Raw genomic sequence first — 23,957 nt, forward strand, 5'->3', positions numbered from 1 at the left:
ATTGTTTCCCATTGTGTGGGCTGTCTTTCTACTTTCTTGATGAAGTTCTTTGATGCACAAAAGTGTTTAATTTTGAGGAGTTCCCATTTATTTATTTCCTTCTTCAGTGCTCTTGCTTTAGGTTTAAGGTCCATAAAACCGCCTCCAATTGTAAGATTCATAAGATATCTCCCTACATTTTCCTCTAACTGTTTTATGGTCTTAGACCTAGTGTTTAGATCTTTGATCCATTTTGAGTTAACTTTTGTGTAGGGTGTGAGATATGGGTCTTCTTTCATTCTTTTGCATATGGATATCCAGTTCTCTAGGCACCATTTATTGAAGAGACTGTTCTGTCCCAGGTGAGTTGGCTTGACTGCCTTATCAAAGATCAAATGTCCATAGATGAGAGGGTCTATATCTGAGCACTCTATTCGATTCCATTGGTCAATATATCTATCTACCTTTATGCCAATACCATGCTGTTTTGACCACTATGGCTTCATAATATGCCTTAAAGTCAGGCATCGCTAGACCTCCAGCTTCGTTTTTTTTCCTCAAGATGTTTTTAGCAATTCGGGGCACCCTGCCCTTCCAGATAAATTTGCTTATTGGTTTTTCTATTTCTGAAAAATAAGTTGTTGGGATTTTGATTGGTATTACATTGAATCTGTAAATCAATTTAGGTAGGATTGACATCTTAACTATATTTAGTCTTCCAATCCATGAACACGGTATGCCCTTCCATCTATTTAGGTCTTCTGTGATTTCTTTTAGCAGTATTTTGTAGTTTTCTTTATATAGGTTTTTTGTCTCTTTAGTTAAATTTATTCCTAGGTATTTTATTCTTTTAGTTGCAGTTGTAAATGGGATTCGTTTCTTGATTTCCCCCTCTGCTTGTTCATTGCTAGTGTATAGAAATGCTACAGATTTTTGAATGTTGATCTTGTAACCTGCTACTTTGCTGTACTCATTTATTAGCTCTAGTAGTTTTGTTGTGGATTTTTCCGGGTTTTCGGCGTATAGTATCATATTGTCTGCAAACAGTGATAGTTTTACTTCTTCCTTTCCAATTTTGATGCCTTGTATTTCTTTTTCTTGTCTAATTGCTCTGGCTAGAACCTCCAACACAATGTTGAATAATAGTGGTGATAGTGGACATCCTTGTCTTGTTCCTGATCTTAGGGGGAAAGTTTTCAATTTTTCCCCATTGAGGATGATATTAGCTGTGGGTTTTTCATATATTCCCTCTATCATTTTAAGGAAGTTCCCTTGTATTCCTACCCTTTGAAGTGTTTTCAACAGGAAAGGATGTTGAATCTTGTCAAATGCCTTCTCTGCATCAATTGAGATGATCATGTGATTTTTCTGCTTTGATTTGTTGATATGGTGTATTATATTAATTGATTTTCTTATGTTGAACCATCCTTGCGTACCTGGGATGAATCCTACTTGGTCATGATGTATAATTCTTTTAATGTGTTGTTGGATACGATTTGCTAGAATTTTATTGAGGATTTTTGTATCTATATTCATTGGAGAGATTGGCCTGTAGTTTTCTTTTTTTGTAATATCTTTGCCTGGTTTTGGTATGAGGGTGATGTTGGCTTCATAGAATGAATTAGGTAGTTTTCCCTCCGCTTTGATTTTTTTGAAGAGTTTGAGGAGAGTTGGTACTAATTCTTTCTGGAACGTTTGGTAGAATTCACATGTGAAGCCATCTGGTCCTGGACTTTTCTTTTTAGGAAGCTTTTGAATGACTAATTCAATTTCTTTACTTGTGATTGGTTTGTTGAGGTCATCTATGTCTTCTTGAGTCAAAGTTGGTTGTTCATGTCTTTCCAGGAACCCGTCCAGTTCCTCTAAATTGTTGTATTTATTAGCGTAAAGTTGTTCATAGTGTCCTGTTATTACCTCCTTTATTTCTGTGAGGTCAGTAGTTATGTCTCCTCTTCCATTTATGATCTTATTTATTTGCATTCTCTCTCTTCTTCTTTTTGTCAATCTTGCTAAGGGCACATCAATCTTATTGATTTTCTCATAGAACCAACTTCTGGCCTTATTGATTTTCTCTATTGTTTTCAACTTCATTTATTTCTGCTCTAATCTTTGTTATTTCTTTCCTTTTGCTTGCTTTGGGGTTAGTTTGCTGTTCTTTCTCCAGTTCTTACAAGTGGACAGTTAATTCCTGCATTTTTGCCTTTTCTTCTTTTCTGATATAGGCATTTAGGGCAATAAATTTCCCTCTTAGCACTGCCTTTCCTACGTCCCATAAGTTTTGATATGTTGTGTTTTCATTTTCATTCACCTTGAGGTATTTGCTAATTTCTCTAGCAATTTCTTCTTTGACCCACTCGTTGTTTAGGAGTGTGTTGTTGAGCCTCCACGTATTTGTGAATTTTCTGGCACTCCGCCTATTATTGATTTCCAACTTCATTCCTTTATGATCCGAGAAAGTGTTGTGTATGATTTCAGTCTGTTTAAATTTGTTAAGACTTGCTTTGTGACCCAACCTATGGTCTATCTTTGAGAATGATCCATGAGCACTTGAGAAAAAGGTGTATCCTGCTGTTGTGGGATGTAATGTCCTATAAATGTCTGTTAAGTCTAGCTCATTTATAGCAATATTCAGATTCTCTACTTCTTCACTGATCCTCTGTCTAGATGTTCTGTCCATTTATGAGAGTGGTGAATTGAAGTCTCCAACTATTATGGTATATGTGTCTATTTCCCTTTTCAGTGTTTGCAGTGTATTCCTCACGTATTTTGGGGCATTCTGGTTCGGTGCGTAAATATTTATGATTGTTATGTCTTCTTGTTTAATTGTTCCTTTCATTAGTATATAGTGTCCTTCTTTGTCTCTTTTAACTGTTTTACATTTGAAGTCTAATTTGTTGAATATTAGTATAGCTACTCCTGCTCTTTTCTGGTTGTTATTTGCATGAAATATCTTTTCCCAACCTTTCACTTTCAACCTATGTTTATCTTTGGGTCTAAGATGTGTTTCCTGTAGACAGCATATAGAAGGATCCTGTTTTTTAATCCATTCTGCCAGTCTATGTCTTTTGATTGGGGAATTCAGTCCATTGACATTTAGTGTTGTTACTGTTTGGATAATATTTTCCTCTACCATTTTGCCTTTTGTATTATATATATCATATCTGACTTTCCTTCTTTCTTCACTCTTCTCCATACCTCTCTCTTCTGTCTTTTCGGTTCTGACTCTAGTGCTCCCTTTAGTATTTCTTGCAGAGCTGGTCTCTTGGTCACAAATTCTCTCAGTGACTTTTTGTCTGAGAATGTTTTAATTTCTCCCTCATTTTTGAAGGACAATTTTGCTGGATATAGGAGTCTTGGTTGGCAGTTTTTCTCTTTTATTAATTTAAATATATCATCCCACTGTCTTCTAGCTTCCATGGTTTCTGCTGAGAAATCTACACATAGTCTTATTGGGTTTCCCTTGTATGTGATGGATTGTTTTTCTCTTGCTGCTTTCAAGATCCTCTCTTTCTCTTTGACCTCTGACATTCTAACTAGTAAGTGTCTTGGAGAATGCCTATTTGGGTCTATTCTCTTTGGGGTGCGCTGCACTTCTTGGATCTGTAATTTTAGGTCTTTCATAAGAGTTCGGAAATTTTCAGTGATAATTTCTTCCATTAGTTTTTCTCCTCCTTTTCCCTTCTCTTCTCCTTCTGGGACATCCACAACACGTATATTTGTGTGGTTCATATTGTCCTTGAGTTCCCTGATACCCTGTTCAAATTTTTCCATTCTTTTCCTGATAGTTTCTGTTTCTTTTTGGAATTCAGATGTTCCATCCTCCAAATCACTAATTCTATCTTCTGTCTCTTTAAATCTATCATTGTAGGTATCCATTGTTTTTTCCATGTTTTCTACTTTATCCTTCACTTCCATAAGTTCTGTGATTTGTTTTTTCGGTTTTTCTATTTCTTTTTTATGTTCAGCCCATGTCTTCTTCATGTCCTCCCTCAATTTATCGATTTCATTTTTGAAGAGGTTTTCCATTTCTGTTCGTATATTCAGCATTAGTTGTCTCAGCTCTTGTATCTCATTTGAACTATTGGTCTGTTCCTTTGACTGGGCCATATTCTCAATCTTCTGAGTGTAGACCATTATCTTCTGCTCCTGGCGTCTGGGCATCTAGTCAGATTTCCCTGGGTGTCGGACCCAACAAGGTTGTAAGATTTTTCTGTGAAATCTCTGGGTTCTGTTTTTCTTATCCTGCCCAGTAGGTGGCGCTCGTGGCACATGTTTGTCTCACGTGTTTGGAAAGGATCCCCCCGGTCACCGATCTCCACGGCCTGGGGATTTCTGATCCAATTCTCTCCGTTGGTTCGGGGGGCCACACGTGGTGGGGGCGTCAGCCGCCGCAGCTTGAGGCAACCCTGTGGCTGGTCGCCGGCCGCAGCGGGCCCGGGAAATTCGCCACCGGACCAGGAAGTCGCTCGTGGGGGAGGGGCGTTGGTCACTGGCCCCCGCGGCCTGTGGAATTCCCCACCGGACCAGGAAGCCGCCCGCGGGGGAGGGCCACCACGGCTTGGGTAGCCCTCTGATCTGAGACTCATAGCCGGACCAGGAAGCCGCCCTCAAAAGAGGGGCCCCAGCCGCCTCGGCTTGGGAAACTTGCCTCTCCAAGAGTCTCAGCCGGCCCGGGAAGGAGGGATGGAGGAGCTCCGGCCGCCACAGCTGCCACTGCTCGGGAAATCGCGTGCCGCTCGGGGATCTCACCGCAGCCGAGTCTCACAGTCAGACTAGCCAGTCCAGACTGGGGTACACTGTGTGTCCATTCCCTGCCGTGGCCCCAGGAGCTGTTCTGCACTGTTTCAGTACACCTAGTAGTTGCTTTGGAGGAGGAACTAAGCTGCACGTACCTTACTAAGCCGCCATCTTGGCCCCCTATGCATAAGCTTTTACTTCCCCATAACTCTGCCTAGCCTTCTCACAAATCCTTCCTATTGGTCATGTAGGAAACAGGGAAGCATGGGTGAACCAGTATAATGAATTCCTACATGCTGGAGACCTGGGTTCAATTCCTGGGGCCTGCCCATGCCCCGTGGCAATGTGACAGTATCTGATCCCTCAAAAGGCCCTCGAAGGGATTCAAAGCCAGTTGGTGCGGTTAGAAGCACACCGAATCATCCAACTGTGCAACTCTCCATGGAACACTCCACTGCTGCTCATGAGAAAAGCTCAAACCGGGAAATTCCGCCCCATCCAGGACCTGCGAGCAGTTAACACAGCCACAGAAACGATCTCATGATGCTCTTTTAATTGTGGTAATCTGTGAGGTGTGACGAGTAAAAACATGACACACTGGAGCACATGAGTTCAAAGCCCTATCCCATTGGTTATGTGCTAGATGAGTCTTTCAATAACTTTTTATTACCCCCTGTACTTCAGGTTCCTCATGTGTCAAATGGAGGTAATAAGTTCATATATGCAAACTATTTAACACTGTTCCTAGCACTTCACAAGTTCTCAATTTATATTTATCATTAGTATTAAATGTAATGTATAAATTACTGATCATATACTGTCTTATTAGAGAATATTTCACAGACTTAAAGAATTTCCCTATTTAGAGGATATTAATATTTCCCTAATTTTCTCTAAGGAATATATTTTTTAACATAAATCTGTTTTGTCAAAAAGGTCAATTTTTTTTTTTACTTCTGTTGTTTTAATTCTCCTTCAATTTTTTCTTTCCTTTCATATTTCAGTCTGTTTTGTAGTCTCATGTTCCTCTCATTTCAGACTGTTTCCCAGCTCTCCATCTCATGTTTTGATGTTCAAGTAGGGTCCTTAGCTCCCACGATTTTATTAAGCAGGGTCACCTCTAGGCAGTACCATGAAGAGAGATGACAGCAGGGCAGCATGCAATCCTTCTTGTGTGTACAGAAGGGAAACAGGGAAGTTACCTGGTCATCAGCTGGGGTCTTTGTTCTGGTGAGGGACAGGGGAGGAAGAAGAGGAGTGGACGTCAGCTGATGGTATCAGGTGGATTATGTGTGAACCCCTCAACGTTCTCTCCTCCCAGCCCCACTGCCTCTGCGAGCTGTGTCCACTGCCCTGGGGTCCACCTGCAGCCCAGATTGAGCACCTACATTTCTGTATTCTGTGTCTAAGAAACATTTGTAATTTATTCATTTGCCAGTTTCCCTTCTTTAAAGCATGAGTTAGTGTATCTTAACTAACTCTTGTCTTCTTACCCGAAGCTCCATTACAGTGAGGGCACATTGGATATCCTGGAACACACTTAAAGATCCCAGTTGAACTTGGCTGCTGGCAGTTTGTCTAGGCTTGATTCAGTGCTTGGCACTTAAATCAGCTTCATGCACATAAAAGAACAAGGTAAGATTTACTAGAAATCTAAAAATTGATTAGTTAATTTAAAAAAAAAAGATTAACTAGGAAGAGGACTGTATGTCATGTTGCCAGTCTCTGTCATGACCCCACTGCCCAGCGTGAGACTCCTCATGTCCTAGGCAGCTCAGGACGAAGTTCACCACAATCCATTGCACTCGGGTAGCCTCTGCATTGCTGCTGTATGTATACAGTTCTGCTTAACGGGCCCATAACATTCCTCAATTGTAAAACACATCTCCCATAGCCACATCAAGTTAACCTGAGACAAAACTCTTCATTTGGAGACCCTGAGATTTCACTATTTCATTGTCCATACAAAATTTGGTAGCATGCAAAGTTTTCTTGGTCAAATTTCTGCCTCAACTTGTCTGTTCCAAAAGCCCACAGGAGCAGGGGATTCCTTGGGAAATTGCTGCTACTCTAAATGTCATTGGTTTTAAAAATATGTAGATCCTTTGAACCAGCACCTTTACTTCTCATAATAAGTCATTAATCACAAGGAAATAAATACTTAGCTGATGATGTTTATAGTGTGCTATTTATAACACTGAGTATTTTAAAACAATGTCAATTGTAGAGTAATGGTTAAATATTCTATGATAGAACTATGCAAGGGAATCATATGCATTCATTAAAACTTATGTTGTGGAATTGAGAAAGCCTTCTTGATCGAAAAGGGGAAGAGAAAAATGAGACAAAATAAAATCTCAGTGACTGAGAGATTTCAAACAGAATCAAGAGGTTATCCTGGAGGTTATTCTTATACAATATATAGATTGCCCTTTTTAGTTTACGGTGTTTTGGAGTGGCTAGTGGGAAGTACCTGAAACTGTTGAACTGTATTCCAGTAGCTTTGATTCTTGGAGACAATTGTATAACTATATTGCTTTTACAATGTGACTGTGTGATTGTGAAACCCTTGTAGCTGATGTACCCTTTATCCATGATATGGACAGATGAGTTAAAAAAAATAAGGACAAAAAAATACATAAATAATGGGGGGGGGGTGAATAAGAGGTTAAAAAAAAGGGGGGTAGATTCCAATACTAGTCGTCAATGAAAGGGAGGGAGAGGTAAGGGAAATAGGGTGTGTGGGTTTTTCTTTTGTCTTCTTTTTGTATATTCTGGAGTGATGCAACTGTTCGGAAAATGATCATGGTGATGAATACACAACTATGTGATCATATTGTGAGCCATTGATTGTATACTCTGGATGGACTGGACGGTGCATAAAGATATTTCAATAAAATATTTTTTTAAATGTGTTCTATAGGAATATTTATTGACATAGAAAAATGTTACTGAATTGTTAAGTGCAAGAATTCTATTACTGGTACCTGTATTGAGTATGTATAATATACTTCTTTTTTGGAAAATATATACTTATATGCATAGAAACAGTCTGGAAAGCGATATGACAAGATATCAATTTAAGTTAATTCTTGGGTGGTAGAATTATGAGTTTTAATTTTCTCCTATTTCTTAATTTGTATTTATTTTATAATGAATGAGTAGTGATCATGTATTTTTAAAGACTTTTTAAAAAGAAATCACTACAAATAACCCAATTTTAAGAATGGGTAAAGGACTTGAATAGGTATTTTTCTAAAGGAGATATACAAATGGTCAATAAACACATGGAAATATGTTCAACATAATCGATCATAAGGGAAATGCAAATCAAAACTACAATGTGTGCTTGCTTTGGCAGCACATATACTAAAATCGGAATGATACAGAGAAGATTAGCATGGCCCCTGCGCAAGGATGACATGCAAATTCATGAAGTGTTCCATATTTAAAAAAAAAAAACTACAATGAGATACCACTTCACACTTACTAGGATGGCTATTATGAAAGAAAGAAAGAGGGAGAATGAAGGGGAGGAGAAGGGAGGGGACGGGAAGAGAGGAGAGGAAGACAAATGTTGGTGAGGATTCAGGGAAGTTGGAAACTTTGTAAATTGTTAGTGAAATTGTAAAGTGAGGCAGCCATTGTGGAAATTGGTTTGGTGGTCCTTAGAAAATTGAACATAGAATTACATTGACCTGGCAATCCCACTTCTACATAAAAGAATTAAGAGCAAGGATTCGAACATGTATTTGTATGCCGATGGTCATAACAGCATTATTCTCAATAGCCAAAAGATAGAAGCAACCAAAGTGTCAATGAACAGATGAATGGATAAACAAAATGTGGCATATATATACAATGGAATATTATTCAGCCACAAAAAGGAATGAAGTTCTGATGCATGCTGCAACACGGATGACTCTTGAAGACACCATGCTGAGTGAATCCTCAGAGTCACAGTCAGACACATAAGGACAAATACTGCACGATCTCACTTATATATACCTACAAAAAGCAAACTCCTAGAGACAGAAAGTAGAGGACAGGTTATCAGGGCCAGGACTGGGTGGAATTATTCTTTAGTGGGTGCGGACTTTTTATTTTGAGTGATGAAAAAGTTTGCGTAATGGATGTTGGTGATGGTGGCACAAAATTGTACATGCAATTAATACCACTGAATTGTACACTTGAAATCAGTTAAAATGGGAATTTTGAGTTATGCTATGTTACTACAATAAAAAGTTAAAAAAAAATAGAGAAACAATTTAAAAGAAGACCTGTCATAACCCCAAATCATAATAAGTCAAGTAACATTTATGGGGGAGTGGGGAGGAAATTACTGCTGTTCTTATGAGAACTGCTGATAGATATTGTTCGGCTGTCCTGCTCTAAGAAACATGGATGGTAATGTCATAGAAACTATGTAAGACATGAAAGAAATGCCCATGAAGGTCATTGAGAGGGTTTTGATTTATAAAACACCAGTATAACCTTGTTTTTAACTAAATCCATTTGGGTGTATAAACATCAAGTATTTCCTTAGCCTTACTCACTACGGTTTAACTGTTCTGTATAATTTCTCTTCTCATTAAGCACTACAACATTATATTACACAATTCCTCAACCATAACAATACTTGAACCAGTGACAATGTTGTTCTCAAGGTTTACACAGGTTTTTTGAACAGCTTTCTTCAGAGAACGTGATGGCTAAGGAGGCTCTGTTGGCTCTGAGCATGTGTAGAAATTACAAACTCTGGGTGAAGAAGGAAGTATGATTGTGACAAAATGGGGAAAGATCATTTCTGTCTCCAACTACAGACATTAATGACTGTCTCCTCTTCTGCCCCCATTCTTACACGTAGGTAAGAGAATCCTGGAAATCTGGTTTCAAGTTGAAGCTCATAAATACACAAACAAAAAATCTGGATTACCTCTTTACATAATTATGTTTAAACCAATCATTTACATGTAGAGCATTAAATTAAACAACAAGCATATTCTTTTATCTAAAACCAAAACCAAAGCAAAAACTTACCCAGTGATTTATTTTCTGTCCATAGAATTTCTATTTTTGATGAATTTTGGTACACATTTTGCAAGTTCATCTACACAGAAATTTCCTTTAACAGTGCATACAATTTAAGTTGCAGATGGACTATCAGGAGAATAGCTAAAAGTCATTTACAAAATTGGAATGAACCCAAAACAGAAGATGGGAAAACCCAAGACGCTATACATGTTTTTCATAATTTTTTTAGAGTTCGAAATTGTCTTGTTTAATTCCCAAAGCAGCAATTCTTAGCAGCACAGGATCCCTGAAATATGCAAAGGAAATGATTCAGGACCTAGAGGCAATAAATCGGTGATGGATAACCAGAATTAAGCTTAAAGTCAGAAGATGGTATGCATACATTCATTTATTCAATAAGCATTTATTAAGCACCTGCTAAATAAATCATGGAGTCCAAAGATGATTTCCTAGAGGAATATGTGACCCAAGACTATTCATTCTGTGTGTGTCTTTTTTGGCTTATGTGTGAAAAATCACGTTTAAATGAGCATCAAGGACAGCAGTGAGAAGAGTGACAAAGTCACAACACAGTGTGAGGGGCATGTGTGTCTGTGTGTGAGACAGAGAGAGGTGCCCACAAAATTTAGCTTTACTTTCTCTCTAGGCCTCTTTGCCTTGGGAGCTAGGGGAGTGCTGTAGTCATCTCCTTTTTCCCTGCCATTTCTCTTTCTTCATTCCTCACACTTGCAAATAATCTATGGGACCTGGAATGATTTCTCTGATTAGCTATTCTCAGGACTGCCATGAGAACGAGAAAGTGGACAAGGGATGAAGGCAGTTTGCTAATGCTATTGTGACCTTTTAGCAACTGACTCATGTTTATTAACTTGGGACATTGGGCTGCAAAAGCCTGTGGGGGTGGGGGATGGTCCTTATGTGTCTAGAAAGAGTGCAAAGCTTGGGATAACTAAACTGAGAGAATCTGCTTATTCTAAATTCTGGCTTGCTAAGGAGTGAACTTTCTAAATAGTCAAATGTTTTTGTTTCTCCTTTTGTTGAAATTATCCATGAAATATATAACTTTCTTGCCTTAGCAAATGGAGCATTTTAAATATAATATAGTTATGTTATCATTCAGTATCATAGTTCCTAGTGTCAGGAGCTGAAGATGTCAGTAGATACTGAAATCACTTTATAAGTTGCTATTTGCTGACAGGTAATTTTTTTCCATGAAATTAGAGTGTTGACTGTGAAAGACAAAAATCCGATTATTTGAAGGTTCCAGTTATTTACTTTATTATTCTTGACTTACTGCCCTATTCATGAATGTGAGGTAAACTTGACGTATAAGTGTTTTCTGGAACTAAAAGAAGGAATAATTCTTATAAATAAAGACTGGAAACATTTTTGAGTTTTTTTTTCTTGTTTGAAATTGTTTGCTTTAGATCGTATCAATGAGAAATATTCTGAACAAGTTATAAAGGGAAAAAAACTGAAAAAAAAAGTCTAATCATTAAAATGGCGTTTCACATTAATTTCATAAAAGAAGTTTTTGTGTCTTAAAAAACTGTGCTACCTAAACTACTGTCATTAAGAAGGGGAAAAAAGGGCCCAAGGAAAGAGGAATGGGTCAAGAAGAAATTAAGTAATTTACTTAAGGCTTGACAATAAACTAGACAACAATCCAAGATTCTTATTTTAAAAACAGGTGATATTTTTCACCTCTATCCCTTGTCTATTGAGTGCTTTGTATTTCACGTCATTTTAAGAACATCCATTCCTTGAGGACCACTGATGTACAATAAGTTTGGTCTTGCTGAATCAACATGTGCACATGTGTGCTCACAAATCTTCTCTCTATAACGTTCACTGACAAGGCAGAGGGAGCTGTGCTCAGCATATTCTTTAAATTGCTCTTTGAACAGTGTTGTAAAAATGATATGCACTGTTGTTTGTTTCACTCGTTCTCAGTACTGAGAATTGTGGAAATAACTATTTCTGTGTAAGGTATCTGTCCTTGTTAAAGACAAGTAGTGTTCTTAAGACCCAGCTAGGTGTTTCATTAAATGTGATCTATGCTGCAGAGGATAAAGTGTATCATATATTCACCCTGAGATGTTATTATGAATGTGCATTTGTGTAATGCCTAACATATACTGTCAGGGCACTAAAACAGATCTTTTTATTTAAATGCTATTCCACTTTGGGTTTGGGAAAAGTTACATATCAAAGGAAGTATTTAGCTTCAATGGCTTTCTCTCTCTCATATATACTAAAGTGGTAGTAATATATATAAAATAGGTGCTTATAATAAAACAAGAGAGGTATTATTAGTACTTGGAGGTCATACAGGATTCTACAAAGAATTGAAAAGAGAAATTGCCTCAAGCGTTAAAATTTAAGTCAATGCATTATCAATGGTGTCATTAAATATTCAGTTCCTCTAACCAACACACCCTACTCTAATTTCATGCTTATGCAGACCGGTCTTTAGTTGATTGACTTCCCAGGAAATCTCTCTTTAGGAAGAAAATGTGTTAGTTGCATAGACTGGAATCCACAAGGGAATTCTCAGAGATTTTGAGAACTGCGTACTGGAGACTCAGGACTGTGACCGCTGAGCAGAATTTCTGTCACCAAGAGCAGGATCACTGGAAATAGTTCGGTAGGAATGAAGGGCAGCCTGGTTTTGATGGAGGTGACCAGGTGGGTCTCTGGGAGAAATTTTGATGGTACCTTGCAGGTATTCAGCAAGCAGTAAATATTAGTGGGTATTCTTTTTATTGGATTATGGGTAGAATTGTCATCTATAGAGAGAAACTTTACGGTTTCTTCCAAATATTAGATTTAATGAGTCTATAAAATTCTGACGAATACAGCTCCATCCTGTATGATAAATAGAAATTAGGGTATAATTTGAGAAGTGACCAATCTTTAAAGTTATTGTCTATTCTAATTGGTTTAAAGAAGGTAGTGGGATATAGAATGGAGGAGAAGGAGGGCCAACTTGTAGGTATGGAACCCAAGGAAGGAAGAGGAGACTGAGAGATATGGCTAATTTCTAGATAATAAAGGATTTTCTTGCTATCGGTGAGCTGTTGGCAACTTTAAGATTGTTCCTTGAGTTGTTCTCTCATTGCATACCTCTGCCCAATTGGACAAAAACATTTTGGTCCAGCAATCCATATCCATATGTTTTCTTCTTCATATGCTTTGTCTCTCTGGTCCTGTTGGGAGATTAATGCAAATGAAATATATCTATGGTCTGTAATGTTTAAATGATGAAAAAGCACTTCGAGTCTCCACAATCAAATGTCCTTGCAATGTGAAATTGCCTGCTGTATTTCAGCCTATTAACTATGAGCAAAATACATTAACTATGTTTTACTTCTCTATTTTGTGCCATTAACATTTGACTTTCGGCTGATCATTTAAATGTGTGCCATTGAAAAATACGGCTTCATAAACATAGCAATTTGAACAGATGCTGTTTAAGAATTAATATGGATAGACAAAAATGACAGAGAATTCTAAAGAGATCCAGTGGTTTGGGAGCTATTCTCCAGCAACCCCTAGTTTTTTTATTTAAAAAAAAAAAAGCAAAGCAGCTGTTGGGTAATCTTAAGCTTCTCTGCGTTTATGGAATTTTCCACTGGGTTGTATGTATTCAGGTCACATACATAGTGAGATTTCCTGCAGTGACAGTAAAGATAAAAAGGCTGTGCAACTTGCAGATAATTGTGCTCCATTTAGGCAAACCGACAACTGGTGCATTCTTACAGCAATTGTCTCAGAAGCTTGAGAGATGCTTTTGTGCGCATGTTTTAAGTATGGATTCATTAGCACCCAGAGAACAATAGGATATGTTCTGAAATGCACTTTAATGAAAAAACAAGTACCGACAGGTCTTCAGACTTAATGTTTTTATGCCACTTTAAAGCCATTAATTAATTATTGTTTATTTCCTCAGTCAAATTTAGGAGTAAATAAGCCCTCTCTTCCCATTTTTCTAGCAGTGGCTTACCCAACCCTATATAACATCTTATGGAAATCCACTGTGTCTACCTGTTTTTATTAGATTAGGGCAGAAGGATCAGTGTCTCCTAATCATAGGAGGGGCTGAGAGGAATATTAAGGCAATCTGTATTTTTTCAGTTCAAGGTTTGACCTATAGTCAAGATGAGTGATTGTGTACTTTAAATGAAATATCTACGATTTTCCCAACTTCTAGTTACTAAACATCAATTTTATCTAACCTTTCGTGGTATATCTGTTGGGTTTTTAAGTTTTTCTAGGAGATAATCTCCATGATAGTCAATGCTGTGCTGGTAGAAATTTTCAACTCATGGCATATCAGCAAAGCTGCTTATGGGAACTGGTACAAATATGCTTGGACTGGAGCAGCAATAAATCAGCATGACAAGGAAATAATTTGGCATAACACTTAAGCTATCAAGTGTTTAAAATGTCTCGTGTGACAAATAAAATAGAAAATGAGTTACACAATTCATTTCAGAGAAATTAGTGGCAACCTAGACTACTTCCTGGAAAGAAGCTTTTGCAAACAAAATCATTATTAAAATATTACAGAAACTCCCAAAGCTGAAATAAGTGTAAGAGGAGTAATTTTTTGTATATACATATCTTCGGAAAGAGAAAGGCAGGAGCATGATTTTACTAGAAAGAAATCTAAGAAATAACAGGAGCCCTGGCTTCTGGACCTTTCTCTGCCTCTCACTAGCTCTTGAGAGTGAACATTCACGTAAGCTCTGAGACAAGGAAGAAGACTCTTCAAGTTGCTTCAAGAAAAAGAAAGATATTCAGGGGTGAGTCAGTGTATACTCGAAAAGGGACTAAAACTCAGGAACTGAAGCAGGCTGAGGGCTCTCTCCCTCTCTCTCTACCCCCTTTTGTGACATTTTAAGCTATTTCTGCATATCTACATCATTCTCTTCTCTATATATATCTGTACTGTACCATAATATCCACTAGGCACAAGTGACTAATTAGATGTAAATGTAAATTAATTAAAACACTACAATTTAAAATTCAATTCCTCAATCACACTAGCCACATTTCTTCAGTGTTCAATAGCCACATGGCCCCACAGTAGACAACAGTTACAGAACATTTCCAGCATTGGAGAAAAGTCTTTAGGATGGCGCTGTCTTATTCTTCACTCTCTAGCTATTTCTCAGTGATCCTAGGTTATAGACAGATATTTGCTAATCTCCACCTTACTAATTAGAAAACTCAGGCTCACAGAAGCAAAGATTCATATCCAGGTTCACATAATAAGTAGCAGAACACTCAAACTCTGCTCAACGGTCTCTAAATTAGTTCCCTTTTTACTACCATATCACATGTACTCTAAGTCAATAACAAGTCTTCTTTCTATGTTGGAAAAAATGAATGACTAGCAAAAATAACACAGTTTTAAAAACTTCCATATTAGAGTTCAATATTTGGTGTCCTAAGCTAATCAATCAATGTGTTATCAGTGAATTTATTAGTGTATTGATAGTGTCATTTTAGTATTCAAAATGGCTATTGCTTTTTTAACCATGGCCTTTCCTTTGATTCAGTGGTCAGTGAATGGGATTTTTTTGTTTGTTTTGTTTTAATTATCTGCCCACAATAATCAGTGTGATAAAAAAAGAGTAGAGGGCTAGGAGTTAAGGGACCTGGGAGTAGCCCAGGCTATGCAACTAATTACCTGGGTGTGACTTTGGGCAAGTCAGCTACACTCTGAGTCAGTCCTTGTCAGTAAAAAACAATTTAGATATGTATCTATATTCATGGCTGTTACTTTGTTGGTAGGCTCCAGTATGGACAAACTGTTCATTAAATTATTGAAATATTAACATACCAGTTGGTAAACAGAACCTCTTCTCCAGCCACCCCAGCTCCTCTGCTGGGATCCTCCCACCTCCCCTTGATGCAAACTTGAGGGTTAAGACCAACTTAAGTGTTAATGACTGGAACAATACAGGCCTCCCAGAACCCTGCTCTAGCCCACTATTGGCATTCATCCTGATTCTCAGTTGTCATGCCAAATGGTTATTAATTATTTTGAATATGTATGTGCCCTTTGTACATCCAAACATATACACACAATGTCCCCATTTATAATATGTATAGGACAGCTATTTGGTTCAGTTGGAGTTTGAAGTTCAGTTGGTAAATTATTTAAGGTGCCTATTAGGCTTTCGGGGAAATGAGTCCCAAAGCCTCCCTCCTCTGAGGACTGGAAAGGAAGGAAAATGATGACAGGGTTGTAGTAGTCATGTTCTGGATTACTTTCCCATATGCTGATGGCTACATGTTCTGTGAGCAAATTCATGTTGTCTGAATCACTCCACATCAATAGCCAGCTTTGCCACTTAAAAGTATTTAGATAATGGGTCACCTCCCTTAAAAACTAGAAAAAGAAGTAAATTATTATCATTGACATTTAATATATTTCAAGATCACTGAGCAAGATTTTCTTCCTATGACTCACTTTATACTTCCTGAGCCAACATTAATTTACCTCTAAAGATACATGACAGCTGTAGGGAAAGAAATATAAAGCATTCAATAATTTATTCATAAAGTTTCAATCACTGCTGATTTTAAATGACATTCAAAGGTTCCAATCTCTACCCTCCTTTTAAAGCTAAGAATGCAATTTTGATGGGGCTTAAGAAGTAACAATTTTTAAATAATATTTCACTCTAAATTCTCAAGTTCCCAATATATTTTCAAAGCATGTGCTATCTGTCTTTCAAATAACATTTCTGCTCAATAATTGAAGGTTCCTTCCATCTTTCTGGGCTCACATGCTCAGCAAATCGACCAGTTTTCCTCATGGTAGCAAGATGGCTATAGAAGTGTTCTAGTTTGCTAGCTGCCAGAATGCGATATACCAGAAACAGAATGGCTTTTAACAAGGGGAATTTAATAAGTTGCTAGTTTACAGTTCTAAGGCCGAGAAAATATCCCAATTAAAGCAAGTGTATAGAAATGTCCAATTTAAGGCATCTGGGGAAAGATATCTTGGTTCAAGAAGGCCAATGACGTTCAACATTTTTCTCTCAGTGGGAAGGACACATGGCAAACATGGTGGTGTCTGCTAGCTTTCTCGTGGCCCAAAAAGGGACTCTCTCCAAAATGTTTCCTCTTTTTAAAGGATTCCAGCAAGCACCTTCACCTTCAGTGGGTGGAGATACACCTCCATGGAAATCATCTAATCAAAAGTTACCACCTATAATTGGGTGGGTCACATCTTCGTGGAATCAAAATGCTCCCACCCAGCAATATTGAATGAGAATTAAAGGGCATGGCTTTTCTGGGGTCCACCACAGATTCAGACCAGCACAAGAAGCTCTTGGCATTACATCTTCACAAACCAATATGAAAAGATAGGAAACTTTCCCCAGAAGCCATCCTAGAAGACTTATCCTATACCTCACTGTCCAGAATTGAGTTACTTGTTCTTTCCTTAGTGGATCATTGAGGGGGGGGAAATAAATCACCATGATTGGCTTAAGTGAATCAGGGTCTACCTAGGCTAAGGCCAACCTTCCCCAAACATTTAGCTTCATAGAGGACTATGTTCTGTTAGCAAGGAAGAGGATGTAAATGACTGTTGGGCAGGAACTACTGGCATCTGTTAAACAAACAAAAAAAACCCCTGTAGGATAGACATTATTATTTCCCCCATTTTGTAGTTGAGTAGACTGACTTGACATGGTAAGCAGTGTACCCAAGGTTGAGAGGTGGTCAGTGGTGGAGCTATGATTTGAACCAAGGTATGCCTGGAACCAATGTGGGTACTCCTGACCATTATACCCTACTGGTTGCTTGTATATACTATCTTCATTAAGGATTTTGACCTCCAACCCACAGTCTCCCTCTTTACTGTAATTCCTTTCATGATTCTGGAGGCTTTCAATACTGACAGGAGCAACCCATTTAATCCTAGCCACGTTTCCTGGTCCCAGCTTTGATGGTCTTTGTTTCTATGTCACTGCAGCCTCTCCCTCCCTTGGCCTTTCCTCTAAGAACTATCCCAAAATTGAATCTTAAGTTCTATAGCTCATGCTTTGAAACAGCCCCTTATCCTTCGAGTCCTCTCCTCCTTTTCTTATTCTCACCACATATGTTCTTAAACTTTCTGGAGCCTTCAGACCTCCCATCTACTCATAATGTCACTTAGACCTGGAAGGTATCTCAAAATTCCACTCAAACCTCCTCATTTGGAAGAGGAGGCAAAGGAGGCCCAGAATCAAAGTTGCCTGAGGTCATATAGCTAATGATTGTAGTCAAGGACAGGAACTCTGCTGTCCTCTTGTTCCAATTCTAGGCCGATATTTTGTTTGTTTTGTTTTATTTCTCCCACTCTGCACAGTTCGATTAAGTCTTTCCTTCTGGTAAAGATTTTAAAATATACTAGGTTTGAAAATATTTTAGGATATTAGCCATTTATACTTAAGTTGAACATACTTTATACTTTAAACATACCCCAGTATTGTTAGAGTCAAGAAAAAGTTATAGGGATGAAAAAACTCAAGAACAAAAAATACTTTTGCAGATTTCCCAGCTGGCAGGAAGAAGGTATTTGAATGGGCAGAGTCAGGCAAGTTATCACTCCTATAGTCTATAAAGAGTAGACTGCTTTAAGATAGCTGGAGCTCTCCAAAGTCTCTTCGAAATGGATGTCTTCATGAATTAAATTGTGTTAAGATACAGATGAAGGCTCAGAAACAAGGTCATATTGCATTTTTCTTTACAGTAGAGCTCTGGGGGAGACATTACTTAGATTCTTACTTTGAAATGAAAAACAAAAAAGAGGATAAATTGCATATGAAAATACTTAATGCTGCTCTATTACTGAAAACCCAGATTGCCTGGGGGTATAACTGTTTAATTGGATTGATCTGGAATTATGAATTTAAAATAATCTGGGCACCAGACCTTAGTATTTTCACACACATGTAAATGCTGCTCTTTCATAATGGGTCTTCTTAATTCTGTTTACTAGCTTAATTAGAATCATATTATCTTACACAATGATTACCAAAACTGAAATTAGCTTCTAGAAAAAAACAGTAAAAAAAATGTTGATTAACAAAAGAGTGATAAACTGTGGAGGGTCAAACATATCCTTCTTTGGTCTGATTTACATTGCCTTTGACACAACTTCTGAGGCAAATCTTACCCATATATTCAACAATCTTCCAGTTTGGTGTGAGGTGATTTGGTAGGAATTTTAGAAGAGTTTTTTTCTTCAAGATACTTCATAATTACATTTCTTATAGGCTAAAAACAAAAATTTTATGTAATTACTATGCCTGGGCACAAATCCCCAATCTAGCCTCAATTACTCTCTCCCTACCCTACCATTTGAGGCAAAAAGGGAAGAAGAAAAGGAAGGGAGAGGGGGCAAATAATTCTGTGTTTAATTATGATTGTGAATGCCAGCCAGCAACTCAAAGTCTGACTGAAGGGTTCACTGTAGATTGCAGGGAGGAATGCATAGAAAATATTTTCAAGACATCCACATCTGTGGATGTTATGCCTCAGTGTTAGGCATGCCAACAGTAGTCATCATTTGTGGACCAAGGATATATGTGCTGCCCAGAACACTGGTCTGTCGTCACTTCTGCCTCTTGACTGTGTAAGAATCAGAGACACATTTCACTGCTGCTATGTTCCAGAATTGTTCTATGTTTTGATCATATATCCTGCAGATAGCCCATGGAGGAGACAGAGGGTTAGTTCTCAAAAACTTGGATTTAAGGAAAGTAAGATTGTTCTTTGAGAATTAAACTAAGAAATAAGCACAGAATAATTTGGAGTAAAGAGACATATGAAAAGTTACTTTAAAATCATAGGCAAACTATTATTGAGTTGTGCATGTCCAATTAATGGCAAAAAGTGGATTTATCCAGTCCACCTATGGAGATGGACGCAGCAGAGTCAAGGCTTAGTGCATATTTTGTTCATGTAACTAACTCCCTTATCCCTGAACCAAACTCCTGATTCTGATTTTTCTAATTTTGATTTCTAATTTTCTTTCTCATATATTTTGCACCAGTCAGACTGACTTGAATGTGAAGTAACCTTGAATGTGAGTAAAAATATACATATGTATATTTTTCTTCAAAATTTAATAGATTGGGCCCTCTACATGATCCCGATGAATGTAGGAGCTGAAAAAGGATGCACTGATGGAGAAGTAGATTGGTGAACAATGGTGTATACTTATGAATGAAGGCTGTGCTGCTACAAAAAAGGAACATTGTTGTGAGGCATGCAATGATGTGAATGAACACATAGGATATTTGGTGAGACGAAATAAGTCAGAAACAAAAAAAAAACAACAATGGTATGGTCACCTTTAGAAAATGCTTATAAGAAAACAGGGGCCTAGATTGTAAGCTTTTAGAGCAGACACATTAAGTCCAGAGTGGGGATTATTATTTTTGGATTTGGAGAGGCTGTTTTATAAATATAACCTGATATTTAGAGATAAGACTGAAGCCTAACAGGTTGGGGTTAAAGCAATTCAGAACACAGGGGTAAGGAAGACAGCATCTATATTTTAGAACCACACATACTCTTTGAGACTAATGGAAGAAAGGTTTATTTGATCTGGAACTGAAATTTTCTGTAGTGCATAATCTAATTCAACCTATCTATACGGCTCATTTGAACAACTGAAACACATAGAGTACAGAATGAGAAAGAGGTCCTTTAATCCTGTATAGATATTGTAATGCCTGGAAACATCCTAGAGTATATTAAGCAGATAATCAAAAAGTATTGGCAGTCCCTTGAGGGAGAGGAGGAAGAATATGAAACTATTAAAACTTACCATCATGGAATTCCCTGATACTGTGTCAAACTTTAGGGACACCCAAATCAATAGGCCATGCCCTCCATCATGAAGCTTACTCTTGAAACTTATGTAGGTAGTGGAGAAGCTTAGACTACTTATAGGCATGCCTTAGAGTTACTTCTGGAGGATCTCTGTTGTTGCTCAGATGTGGCCTCAGTCTCTCTAAGCCCAATGCTGCAAGTGAAATCATTGCCTTCCCCCCTACATGGGACATGACATCCAGGGGTGAAAGTCTCCCTGGCGACTTGGGAGATGACTCCCAGGGATGAATTCAGGCCAGGCACCGTGGGATCAACAATCCCATCCTGACCAAATGGGGAAAAAGAAGTGTAATTAATAAAGTATCATTGGTAAGCAAGAAGTCACAGGACCAGCTGATGCCAACCATGTGCCTTCTCAAATCGGCCTTTTTTGAGTCAAGGTATCTTTCTACAGTTGTCTTAGCTTGGACATTTTTATAGCATTAGGACTGTAAACTTGTTACTTAATAAATTCCCTTTTAAAAAGCCAAAAAAAAAAGTATCAGTGGCAGAGAGAGTTGAAATAGAGTCAAGAGGCTACTAGAGGTTGCTCTTATGCAAGCTTCATGTAGACCTTGCTACCTATCATAACCTGCCAACCCCCAACCAGAACCATTCCAGCCAATCCTAAAGAACATTGAGGGCAATTTATAAGATTGCACAAGGGTTCCAGGTACTAGAGTAACTTGCCAGAAACCTACAAACTCCAAATGGGTCCCTGGTCCAGATAAGTCCTGAAACCTAGCCCAGCCTCTCCAGAACATCAGGTAGATCCATTTCCATACCCCATATTAGTGACAGACCCTTTCAATATCAAAAATTTTGAATTGTCATAACCCAAACAACCAGTGAGAGGTATGGGAAGATCAAATGTGATGGTGGAGTTATACAGAGAAGATAGGATTTTACAAATGAGTAAGAATGCTGAATCATTAAATTGATATCTCTTTTAGTCTCCAGTATTTTAGAGAAGCCAGAAGTAAAAACCTGCAATTGTGAAATTGTAATCCATGTCAAAGTCTAAAATATGTTCTGCAACTAATTGTGGTGCTGTCCTTTGAAATTTATAGCTTTTTTGTATATATCATATTGTTCACAAAAAAAGAATAAAAAAGAAGTCAATCATGATGATAAAAAAGCGTTTAAGCTCTCTAGCCTCCTATATTCTGGAGCAGCTTAGAAGGAAAAATATGAAAGGATCGTATGGTAACCCATGACAAACTCTAGGATCTGTCCTGTAACTACTTTTTGAAGAGTGCTTTGAAAACTATTGCTTTTTTATTTCTTTGCTTTGTACATATGTTTTACTATACAATAAAAAAGTTTTAAAAAAATTTAATACATTGGTATTCTCTGTTTCTACCTCACCATCTTTTTAGTTTTGCTCACATCAGTAAAACTAAGAACTCTGGGTCACTGGTGAGTTTCAGAGCCTACAAGCCTCTGGCCATCCTCTAGAAAATGGCTGCTTCACTTGCTGAGATAAATGCCTCCTCCTGCAGACCTGCCTGGACAGCCAGCCAGCCTCTCCAGGCCCACCACCACCTATCTCCACATAGGCACCTGCTTCACAGCCTCTCAACCAGTTTCTGGAGAGCATGTGATGGCCACCATGTTATTTCACCTACAGATTCTTGCAAACTGCATTTGACAATTATTCCTCTTCTAGTCGAGCCTGATTCTCCTTATGCTACCCGATTCACGGAGGGATGATGAGCTTATCCTACAGCAGAGGAAGGCATGTGACTCTATCAAAACTGAAAGAGAGCAGAAAAACCATCAGTTAACCCAGTGGAAAATCCATCACCCTGGTGACATTTAGGGGAAAAAAATCTTAACACTTTTTCTGGGCAGTTTTGTGACCATGGTTAATATATACAGACTTGTTCCTTTATACAATGCTTTATTGAAAAGAACTCATCAACCTCAAGATTTTTCATTTAACCCTCAGGCTTTCTCAGCTAATCCAATTCCATAGTTGTCACACCAAATTCATCTTTAGAGTTAAGAAATCCACTATGCAGTGTCCCTTCCCTCAAGAAAAAATATTGCCACAGGGACTTTTGTGAATAGTCTTTATTTCATTGGAATTTGTCATCCAAATTTAACTTTTTTGCTTGAGACTAAAAAATATTTCAAAATACTAAGTGCTTCAATTAATGTCAATTTTTCAAATGTGAAGTCAGCACAATTATCATACCAAACTTATGTTAATGTTACCTTAATAATGCAAAAGATTTAAAGGAGGAATATTTTTATTTGAAGTAAAAGTTTATTTTTAAAATAAAGAGGACTAGTCGTATATATCCCCTAGAGGAGAGTTTCTGTGTGAATCACACTCTCTGTTTTCAAAATTTCAGAGCCACTCCTGATATGTCAATCATTAACTGTTGTCCTTTTAGCTACTCAGAAGGCTGTTATATAACAGATTGTCCCTGACTACTGAAATGATTAATTTGAGGGTGGTAGGTAAGGAAGACTTTAAAATATGAACTCTACTGGGTCCAAGTAAAGCTGCACTAGTTACTTTGTAACATTTCAAGGCCTAGTGTCTCCTAAACCAACTAATGAATGCAAATCCATGTAATAATTGGAGAAAATAATTACTGTTACTAAACCAGTAGAATTCAAGAAGCACTTTTGATCCTGCATCATATGTCCAGCATTGTGCAAGGTACAGAGGATCTTCAAGCATTTTAGAGAAAAAGAGCTCATGGGGCAAACAGGTATAACTGGAGGACACTGGAGGCTCTAACTCTGCTGGTATTCCACCTTTCATTGCCATGAAAGGTTTCTGTGATGTATTTCTCCACAGACATTGAGTATCCTGGAGAGCAGGGCTTGTTTCCATTTATTCTTCTACCGTTCACCTCTCCTTTAGTTCTCAGCACAGCGAGTGGTGTGACTAACCATCCGGGGAGTAAACAAATTTGAAAGACTTCAATATTTAAAATCAATCACGCCCCAATAACAGTGAAGGCAATTGCTATACTCTTTGTGGTATATTTTACAGATGATTATTCATTTCATATAATCAGGTCTGTATAGTTTAAAATATATTTTAAAAGGTATTTGTCTTCAGGAAACAGAAGACAGGAAGAAAAAAAAGAAAACATCAGACTCCTTATCACCTCTTGATTTCTAAAGGTGCATTTATTTGCCCATTCCATTTTGCTCCTTTGAGACCTTAGGCAAAATGATTCCTAAGTAGTCTGTGCCCTTTTGTTGCAATTGGTTCTAGAAGGATCTAAACCTGATCTCTCAGGAACAATAGCTTCTCTTGTGAGTAGTTGTGTCAGTTCACTTTGAACTTAAGGACA

At 37.8% G+C, this 23,957-nt stretch overlaps 1 non-coding gene across 1 annotated transcript; it reads left to right on the top strand.

Annotated features, from left to right (window-relative positions):
• Window positions 1–8,061: 8,061 nt before the first annotated feature.
• Window positions 8,062–8,168, top strand: LOC143642926 (U6 spliceosomal RNA). Its single transcript, XR_013155985.1, has one exon. It is a non-coding gene; the product is annotated as a U6 spliceosomal RNA (small nuclear RNA).
• The last annotated feature ends 15,789 nt before the right edge of the window (window positions 8,169–23,957 follow it).

This window comes from Tamandua tetradactyla, chromosome 7 (assembly GCF_023851605.1).
Source record: "Tamandua tetradactyla isolate mTamTet1 chromosome 7, mTamTet1.pri, whole genome shotgun sequence".
NCBI lineage: Eukaryota > Metazoa > Chordata > Mammalia > Pilosa > Myrmecophagidae > Tamandua > Tamandua tetradactyla.